Here is a 9,120-nt window from a genome sequence, read left to right on the forward strand (position 1 = left end):
ACATCAGAGATGTTTTAATCTCTTTTTTTTAACTGTTGATTTTAATTGTTTTTAAATGCTTTTAATACTTGTTTTAACTGTTTGTATTGATAATTTTAATACTTTTTGTAAATTGCTTATAGGTTTTGTTACAATCAAGCAGTATATACATTTTACTAAAGAAATAAAATTATGTGTTATATTTGGAGAAATTAAGCCTAAAATGCTGAGTTTTCATGAGAACTTGCTTTTTAAAAATTTGCAGACTTTACATGGAAATGTGTATTATGCAATGCAGTTCTCAAGCCAAGTAATAAAAAACTGTGTATACTAAGGTAAAGTGTGCATAAGCATGCATGTATTAGAGAAAATGACATACAAAAATGCATTATACGCAGGAAAATGACTTCTGAAAAAGTATACTGGCAACTGCATACAAATAGGTGTGTGTCAGGATAAATTTGCACTAAAATGTTGACAAATTTTCACGAGGGCTTAAAAAACAACAACCCTGCAAACTGAAGTGAAAATGTGGGGAACTGAACTTAAGATGGGAAAAATTAGAATCTGAGAGAAACTAAACTTGGCAGATCTGCCCATCTCTAATGGTGAGTTGGCCCCAGGGAATTTCTCTGATAGTGATCTTCCTTGGGCAGAGTTGCTGCTTGCATCTGACTCAGCAGGCCTTCTTCCTCTGACTGATGACAGGGGTCACGATGCGTTTCCTCTCTCTCTCTCCAGGGCAACTGGCAGCTGGAGCAGAGTGTGGCAGGGAACTCCCTGCAGCTGCCCCTCTTCTGGTTAATGGATGGAGCCAGCCTGCTCTTCCCCTTGTCCTGATGTTCTCCCTAGGAAGTGGTGGGAGCATTCTGATTTGCCACCAGGGACATTATATGAGGTTGCAGCAAGCAATTGTTATCCCACATTTCTGATGCATAAGAATATAAGAAGAGCCTGCTTGACCAGGCCAATGGCCCATCCTGTTCTCACAGTGGCCAACTAGATGCCTAAGGGGAACCAGGAAGTAGGACCCAAGCACAAGAGCACTCTGCCCTCCTGTGATTTCCAGTGACTGGTATTTGGAGGAATGACACCTCTGACAGTGGAGGAGGAACATTGCCATCATGGCTAGTAGCAATTGAGAGCCTTGTCCTCCATGAATTTGTTGAATCCTCTATTAAAGCCATCCAAGTTGGTGGCCACCCAACCTCTTATGGGAAGGAGTTCCATCGTATAACTGTGCTGCCTATGACTTTGCTTACAGGAAAAAAATTGGATGTGTCAGGGGGAGCAGATTTGTCACACAAGAACAACAAACCAAATTTCAGTGGCTGCTCCCAGGCTTTGGAACTCCCTTCTGAGAGAGGCTCCCTCTTTGTCTTTCCACCGGCAGGTAAAGTCTATTTTATTCCAGCAGGCTGCTGAGAATTGACTGTCTTTAAGGAAAGACAGTCCTGTACTGTACTGTTATGTTGTCCTGTACTGTTTTTTAATATTGCATTTTAATAGATATGTGCTTTTTACATCGTTTAATTCCCTTTTCCCCTTCATGGATCACTGCCTTGCCATGGCGAAGGGGCTTGAATAACTTAGAGAAGCTATGAGCTATGCCGTGCAGGGCCACCCAAGATGAACAGGTCATAGTGGAGAGTTTTGACCAAACGTGATCCACCAGAAAACTATGGCAAGTTCTTAAAGAAATGGGAGTGCCTGATCACCTCATCTGTCTCCTGAGAAATCTCTATGTGGGACAAGAAGCTACAGTTAGAACTGGATATGGAACAACTGATTGGTTCAAAATTGGGAAAGGAGTACGGCAAGGCTGTATATTGTCTCCCTGCTTATTTAACTTATATGCAGAATTCATCATGCGAAAGGCTGGGCTGGATGAATCCCAAGCTGGAATTAAGATCGCTGGAAGAAATATCAACAACCTCAGATGTGCAGATGACACAACCTTGATGGCAGAAAGGGAGGAGGAATTAAAGAACCTTTTAATGAGGGTGAAAGAGGAGAGCGCAAAATATGGTCTGAAGCTCAACATCAAAAAAACGAAGATCATGGCCACTGGGCCCATCACCTCCTGGCAAATAGAAGGGGAAGAAATGGAGGCAGTGAGAGATTTTACTTTCTTGGGCTCCATGATCACTGCAGATGGTGACAGCAGTCACGAAATTAAAAGACGCCTGCTCCTTGGGAGAAAGGTGATGGCAAACCTAGACAACATCTTAAAAAGCAGAGACTTCACCTTGCCAACAAAGGTCCGTATAGTAAAAGCCATGGTTTTCCCAGTAGTGATGTATAGAAGTGAGAGCTGGACCATAAAGAAGGCTGATCACCGAAGAATTGATGCTTTTGAATTATGGTGCTGGAGGAGACTCTTGAGAGTCCCATGGACTGCAAGAAGATCAAACGTATCCATTCTTAAAGAAATCAGCCCTGAGTGCTCACTGGAAGGACAGATCGTGAAACTGAGGCTCCAATACTTTGGCCACCTCATGAGAAGAGAAGACTCCCTGGAAAAGACCCTGATGTTGGGAAAGATGGAGGGCACAAGGAGAAGAGGACGACAGAGGATGAGATGGCTGGACACTGTTCTCGAAGCTACGAACATGAGTCTGACCAAACTGCGGGAGGAAGTGGAAGACAGGAGTGCCTGGTGTGCTCTGGTCCATGGGGTCACGAAGAGTCGGACACGACTAAACGACTAAACAACAAATTCCTTTTTAGCCATAACTTTTTATATGTTTTTAGCTATGTGTGTTTTATTTGTATCTGTTTCCATTTTTGTGAGCCACCTTGAGTCCAGGTTCTGGGAAAAGGGCAGGATAACAATAACGCCGAAGATAATAAAACGACAATAAAAACAACAACTTTAATCGTATAACCTGAATTTGCCTGTTCGTGACTGAATTGCTCTCTAAGAGAGTGGCAGTGTGGAAGCTCCATTTATTACTTTTTCTTTCAAAAAAGGAAAAGAAAATTCGGTTGAAAACCTAACTACTTAGCTGGGAGAAATTTCCATTGAGTTCAATAGGACATATTTCTGGGTAGACATGGTTAGAACTGCAGCCCAAATCTAGCAGGTTTAGATGGACCAGACAGAAGAGTGAATGAATTGGGGAAGGATGGTCTAATCCAAGCTTCTGTGGGAGTACGCATAAAAACTCCCACCCTTCAACCTTGCAACGCAAGGAATGGGGATACAACTTGCACATTTGGCAAAAATACTTGTGTGAAACAAGGCCCTGTGAATGATGTGGCATGTGAAGAGGGTGTGTGGACCAAGGAGAGGTTCAAGGGCCAGATAGAGAGGTATGGAGGGCCACATTTTGTCCTCAGGCACAATGTTCCCCACCCCTGCATTAAATCATTCTTTCCTTCCCAGAATTCGTCTGGGTAATGCTTCCTTTCTCTACTTTAGCCCTGTCAGGCAAACAGGAGTTCAGGAATTTTGCACTGGCCTTGTAGTGTGTCATCCTGGCCACAGCCAGCAACTGAAGACATTTGGTAAACACAAATGCATTTCCATTGAAGTTCACCCGTACCCAGGATTTGCTCCTTATTATGAATAATGAGTATTTTAAAAAACACATATAGATGTGTCCAATCTTTCTGGGATCAATGTTACCTGCCAGCAGTAGGCATCTGCACAAGATCAGCCAAAGTCTTTCATCCTGGAGATCCAACCAGACTTTTATCACCAGCAATCCTCCCACCCCATGTATGATCCCCTCCAATTTACATCGTTTGCTACATTTAAGATTGTCCCTGCATAATGGTAGCAAACGCTTGTGCCATTGACAAAAACAGGATTTTCCATTTGCCTAGTAATTTGCCACTGGTTGATTTGGCACTTTCCACATTTAACCCAGGGACAATGGACATGATCCCGAGCCCAGCAGGTATCTGGAGTGCCACCTCTAACCCTAGTACAATGGTACCTTGGTTTAAGAACAGCCCTGTTTACGAACTATTCGGTTTACGAACTCTGCAAAACTGGAAGTAGTGTCCCAGTTTGCAAAATTTAACCTGGTCTAAGAATGGAAGCCGAATGGTGGAAGGGCATTGCTGGCTGGAGGCCTCATTAGGGAAAGCATGCTTCAGTTTAAGAATGGTTTTGGTTTAAGAACGGGCTTCCGGAATGGATGAAGTTCGTAAACCGAGGTACCACTGTATATGTATGTGGCAAATTAAGCTCATGTCCATTCCATTGCCAGCAAAAGCTTCCTTGTGGTATGTGTTGTTCTCTGTTTATAAAACACAGGCAGCATTTTGTTTGAGGGTCAATACAACTCCTCTTGTATGCACATTCTTTTCAGTTTTTCTTCTCCACTCCGCAGAAAGGGAATCTGAGCCCAGCAGAACAAAAAGCAAATATGGGAGCAGTACTATAGCAAGTTCCACCAGGATGTTCAGGGCTAGGGACCTGAAATCCACATGTTTTCCAGTATTGTGCCATTCTGTTTAAGTAAACCAGATCAATAGATTGGGATGCTCACTGTAAGGAAGAGCAGCATTAAAAACACATGTCAGTTTTATGTAGTTCTTGCTTCTAAGAAAGAGAATAGGAACTTTTAAAAATGTAACAACATAATTACCCTTTAAATACCCTTTTTAAAAAAGCTGTTTTAACACCCTGTCTTCAATTTTGAATTGATTTTATCAAAGTAACTGTGAGTACATGCTTTAATGATCAGTAAAGATGTATACATTTTATACATTTTTATACAGTACCTAAAGAGCTTATAATGTCCAGATGCTTGGATTATCTTGTGGCAAGTGCCACTAGGTGGAGCTGTGTGTAATATGTTCACTATCTGAATATCTGAACAAGTCCTTGTTCATGTAGCGATCCAAGGAGAAAGCCTAAGAAACCAGCTTGAGAGGTGGGGTGGGATTTTTATTTATTTGTTTATATATTCTGAAAAACCTTCTGCTTTCTGATCACCGATTCCTGCTCCCCACTCTGAAAGTTCAGCAGCATTCACTGAAGCCTGGGGGGAAACTGAGATCAGGCCTTCATCAGAAGCTGTATAGAGAGGCAGACACCAGCACCTTGGTTCAATGCAAAAGGCTTGCTTGCTTGCTTGCTTGCTTGCTTGCTTGCTTATTTATTTATTTATTTATTTATTTATTTATTTATTTATTTATTTATTTATTTATGACAAACTGATCCCAAGGAAAATGTTGATTTCATGCTGGTTAGTCTTGAGGAATCCACCTAGACTGATTCACAGGTGAGGCAGATTCACTGCCAGCATAAAATGGGAAAGGAAGCTCCCTTTTATCAAGTCAAATCCCTGGTCCATTTAACTATGTACTGTCCACACTGACAGTTGTTATCCAGGGTTTCAAGCAGTCTTTCCAGCTGTACCCGGAGATGCTGGAAATTAAATGTGGCGCCTTTCTGCAAGAAAAGCAGGTGCTCTCCCAATGAACTTGCCTTGCATTTGACACCTGGTGCTTGTTCAACACCTAATGGACCATTGATCTGGCCAAAAAACCACAACTTATGGCTTTTGTAATTTTTGCCTTTACTAAATTCATTTCCACCAAGTGTGTATGTGATTGTTTGTGTATAACAGCCAATCTTCCTAGTAGTTATTTTTGACGGCTTTCTTTGAACTATCTGGTACGGGTATACTCTTGTCTTATTTACAGACTTAGGATTACATATATTAACGAGAAGAAAGAAAAACCAACAAGGTGTCTCTCTGTACTCTTAAGCCACTGACGTGTGACACTTGAAGCGGGAGACTGATCCCGGTGGCATGTACACACACGCAATACACAGATCCAGTTGAAGACAATAGGCTATTTGCAAAGTGCAATTATGTGCAGCTAGCGTGAAATTCATCCCACCCACCTAAAGCCTGTGCATTTGGATTCAGTCACTGGATTGCACAAAGGAAAGATGAATGGCTAAAAATCACCACACCCAAGCCCTGAATGTGGCAACGGGTCGAATCTCCTCACTTTCCCTGCCTATTTTCCCACCTGGTTGTCATCCTGCCAGACTTCCACTGCAGGTTGCTGCAATGTCGTGTAGTGGTTTGGCTCAGGTCATTTCCCAGCAATATCACTCTTAGGGACACCCATTTAACTTTTATCTCAGTCCTGCAGACATGGAGCAACTCGGTGGGCAGGGATAGCGGTGGAATCTTTTCAAATGGCCGGCTTTGCTTTATCCTTCTAAGGCAGAGATAGGGAGCCAGATGTTGCTGAACTACAACTCTCAAATCTGAGCTGCAAGTCTCATAGTAGCAGAGGAAACTTGAAAAGTCAGACGTGGCCAGTAGCAACAATTGCAGATAAGCTCTGCAATAATGAATAAGCTTAGGACCTCTCTCTCTGGGACCAGAGAGAAGGAAGTTTACTGAACTGAATAAAGGACTGAACCACATTGCTTGCTACTTGAGTGCAATATGTTACTTTGTTTTGTTCATGTGATGTTTATATATAACCAGTATTTAAGACTGTTCTGCAGTAAAGCTTTGAAACTCTTTCTTGGGATGGAAAGCTCACATATTTCTACACAAGATTCAGATCAGGGATTCCATGGAACAACTCTTAACTCTAATCACTGCCCCATGCGGTGAAGCACATAACTGCAGCCTCTCAGCCTCCAGGCTGTAGACTGGCTCCACTCAGCTGAGGAAATGAGACAGACCATGGTGATGAGAGATGAAGTTCTAGGCCAGGGGTCAGCAAACTTTTTCAGCAGGGGGCTGGTCCACTTTCCCTCAGACCTTGTGGGGGGCTGGACTATACAGTGGTACCTCGGGTTAAGTACTTAATTCGTTCTGGAGGTCCGTTCTTAACCTGAAACTGTTCTTAACCTGAAGCACCACTTTAGCTAATGGGGCCTCCTGCTGCTGCCGCACCGCTGGAGCACAATTTCTGAAGCAAAGTTCTTAACCTGAGGCACTATTTCTGGATTAGTAGAGTCTGTAACCTGAAGCGTGTGTAACCTGAAGCGTATGTAACCCTAGGTACCACTGTATTATTATTTTTTTGGGGGGGGGGATGAACGAATTCCTATGCCCCACAAATAACCCAGAGATGCATTTGAAATATAAGGACACATTCTACTCATGTAAAAACATGCTGATTCCCAGACTATCTGCAGGCCAGATTTAGAAGGCGGTTGGGCCAGATCCAGCCCCCATGCCTTAGTTTGCCTACCCATGTTCTAGGCCTAGCAGAATCATAGCATCATAGAATTGTATCATTTGAAGGGACCATGAGGGACATCTAGTGCAACCTCCTGCAATGTGGGGCTCAAACCTGCAACCCTGAGATTAACAGTCTCATGCTCTACCGGCTGACAAAATAAAAACTAACAAACCACCAGGTCCAGATGGCATCCACCAGAATTTGTTGACCTTCTAACAAAAATATGCAACTCGTTCCTCAGATGAAACTCCATACCTGAGGACTGGAAAGTAGCCAGGATTCATATACTACTTAATCATAAAAACCTCTAAGTTGTTTCCATAAAATATACATTAAAAATACTGATAAAATCAGATGTAAAAGTTATTTAAAAATCCCACTGCAAAATAAAAACCAGCAGTTTACAAAACATACATTATAAAATAAATACATGCTGAACTTACATGATTGGGTAGCCAAATATGTTTTTATCAGGTGCAAAAACCGGTATAGGACAGGGAAGGTGCCTGTCTAATAAAATTGCAGGGACTTCCAGTTTAAGTGTAAGTCCTGCCACACAAAAGGATTGGTTCCTGGAAAGTGCAGAACAACCATGATACAATGAGAAACGGAGGCTGGATGTGGCTTTTCCTGTTGTGTTGGTGTCATCATCAGAAAATAGAAAGGGAAACTTGGGGTTGTTCCCTTTCAGAGCTCATTGCAGCTACACTTGTAGAAGTTGCAAGATCCAGCCAGTGGTGGCTGGCTGAGGGCAGACTGAGGTTGGTGGGGCAGTTCCTCATTTGCCGTAATGGACCAGCCTCCACTAGACCCAGGACAGCCTGCTTCTACTGTCATCAGCACAGCTCCTCTCCATATCTTACTCACTGTCAGAGGCTTGGGTTGGGTGGGTACTTTTTGGAGCACACATTGAGTCTGTCCAGGAGGAGAGTGAATTAACTGCTGCGGTTTGTTTGTTTTTCAGAAGAAATCTGCATTTAAAGGTGGTCTCAATTAATCACATCCATTCATTGCTTAAAGCTTGCTAGCCCTGCCAGTAACCATGATGGAATGGCGCCCAGAGAATGCCAGAGCTGGCTATTCAGACCTGATGATGTAACATGGCATGTATGCTACCTTATGTTAACAGATGTTCCAAACAAGCTGCCCGACTCTGCCTGTTATTCACTCTTAGAAATAGCAAAAAGGTAAATAGGAATCCATCTGCATGATTCAATGCTACCTATGTGGATGTTGGCAAAGGAAGCGCAACTATTTTCTCTGTTTCCAGCACTGACATTAGAAATAAAACACAACTTAAAAACATACACACACACCAGAAAAATGCAAAATTGTTTCGGCTACATGATATTAGGCATATTTTTTGCCAACGCCCCAAAGGCTGGAGGGCTTCCAAAATTGCAGGAACTTTAAAACGAGTGTTTGGCATGTGCAGATACATATAATTTGCACAGGACCAGCCCAGTCATAGAGGCAAATGAGACAACCACGTTGGGGCTCTGGGATTCCAGGGGTGCTTGTTGCCTCGGGTATGTAAATGTGTTGGAAGAAGAGACACTGACTGCACTGTGGATGAGGCAGGCAAAGTCATCTTAGCTGCTTGGCATCTAACAGATAGGCTTTACGTTCCAGAGGACATGATGGAGTGCCTTCTGGTCTCCATCAGCTGCCCAGGATACAGGCGCAGATGTAAAGTGATGGAAGTAAAGGTGCAGCAGGCATTACAAATGAAAACACTGAAACAGTGTCTTGGTCAACAACACTTGATCAGTTAGGCTGCAATGCAGGGTGGAGATGAATGTGGAGGAACTTGGACTTCTCTGTCCATTTCCCAGTTAAAATAGATTGCTTGCTTCTCTTCCCAGTGGAAACACTCAGAAATATGTTGGGTTTTTAAAAAGCCCTCTTTGAGGGCATGTTGTGGGACTGGGTCCCCTCCAGACCTAATTTCTCATGTGCGTT

This window comes from Podarcis melisellensis (genome assembly GCF_964234715.1).
Source record: "Podarcis melisellensis genome assembly, chromosome: 8".
Lineage (NCBI taxonomy): Eukaryota > Metazoa > Chordata > Lepidosauria > Squamata > Lacertidae > Podarcis > Podarcis melisellensis.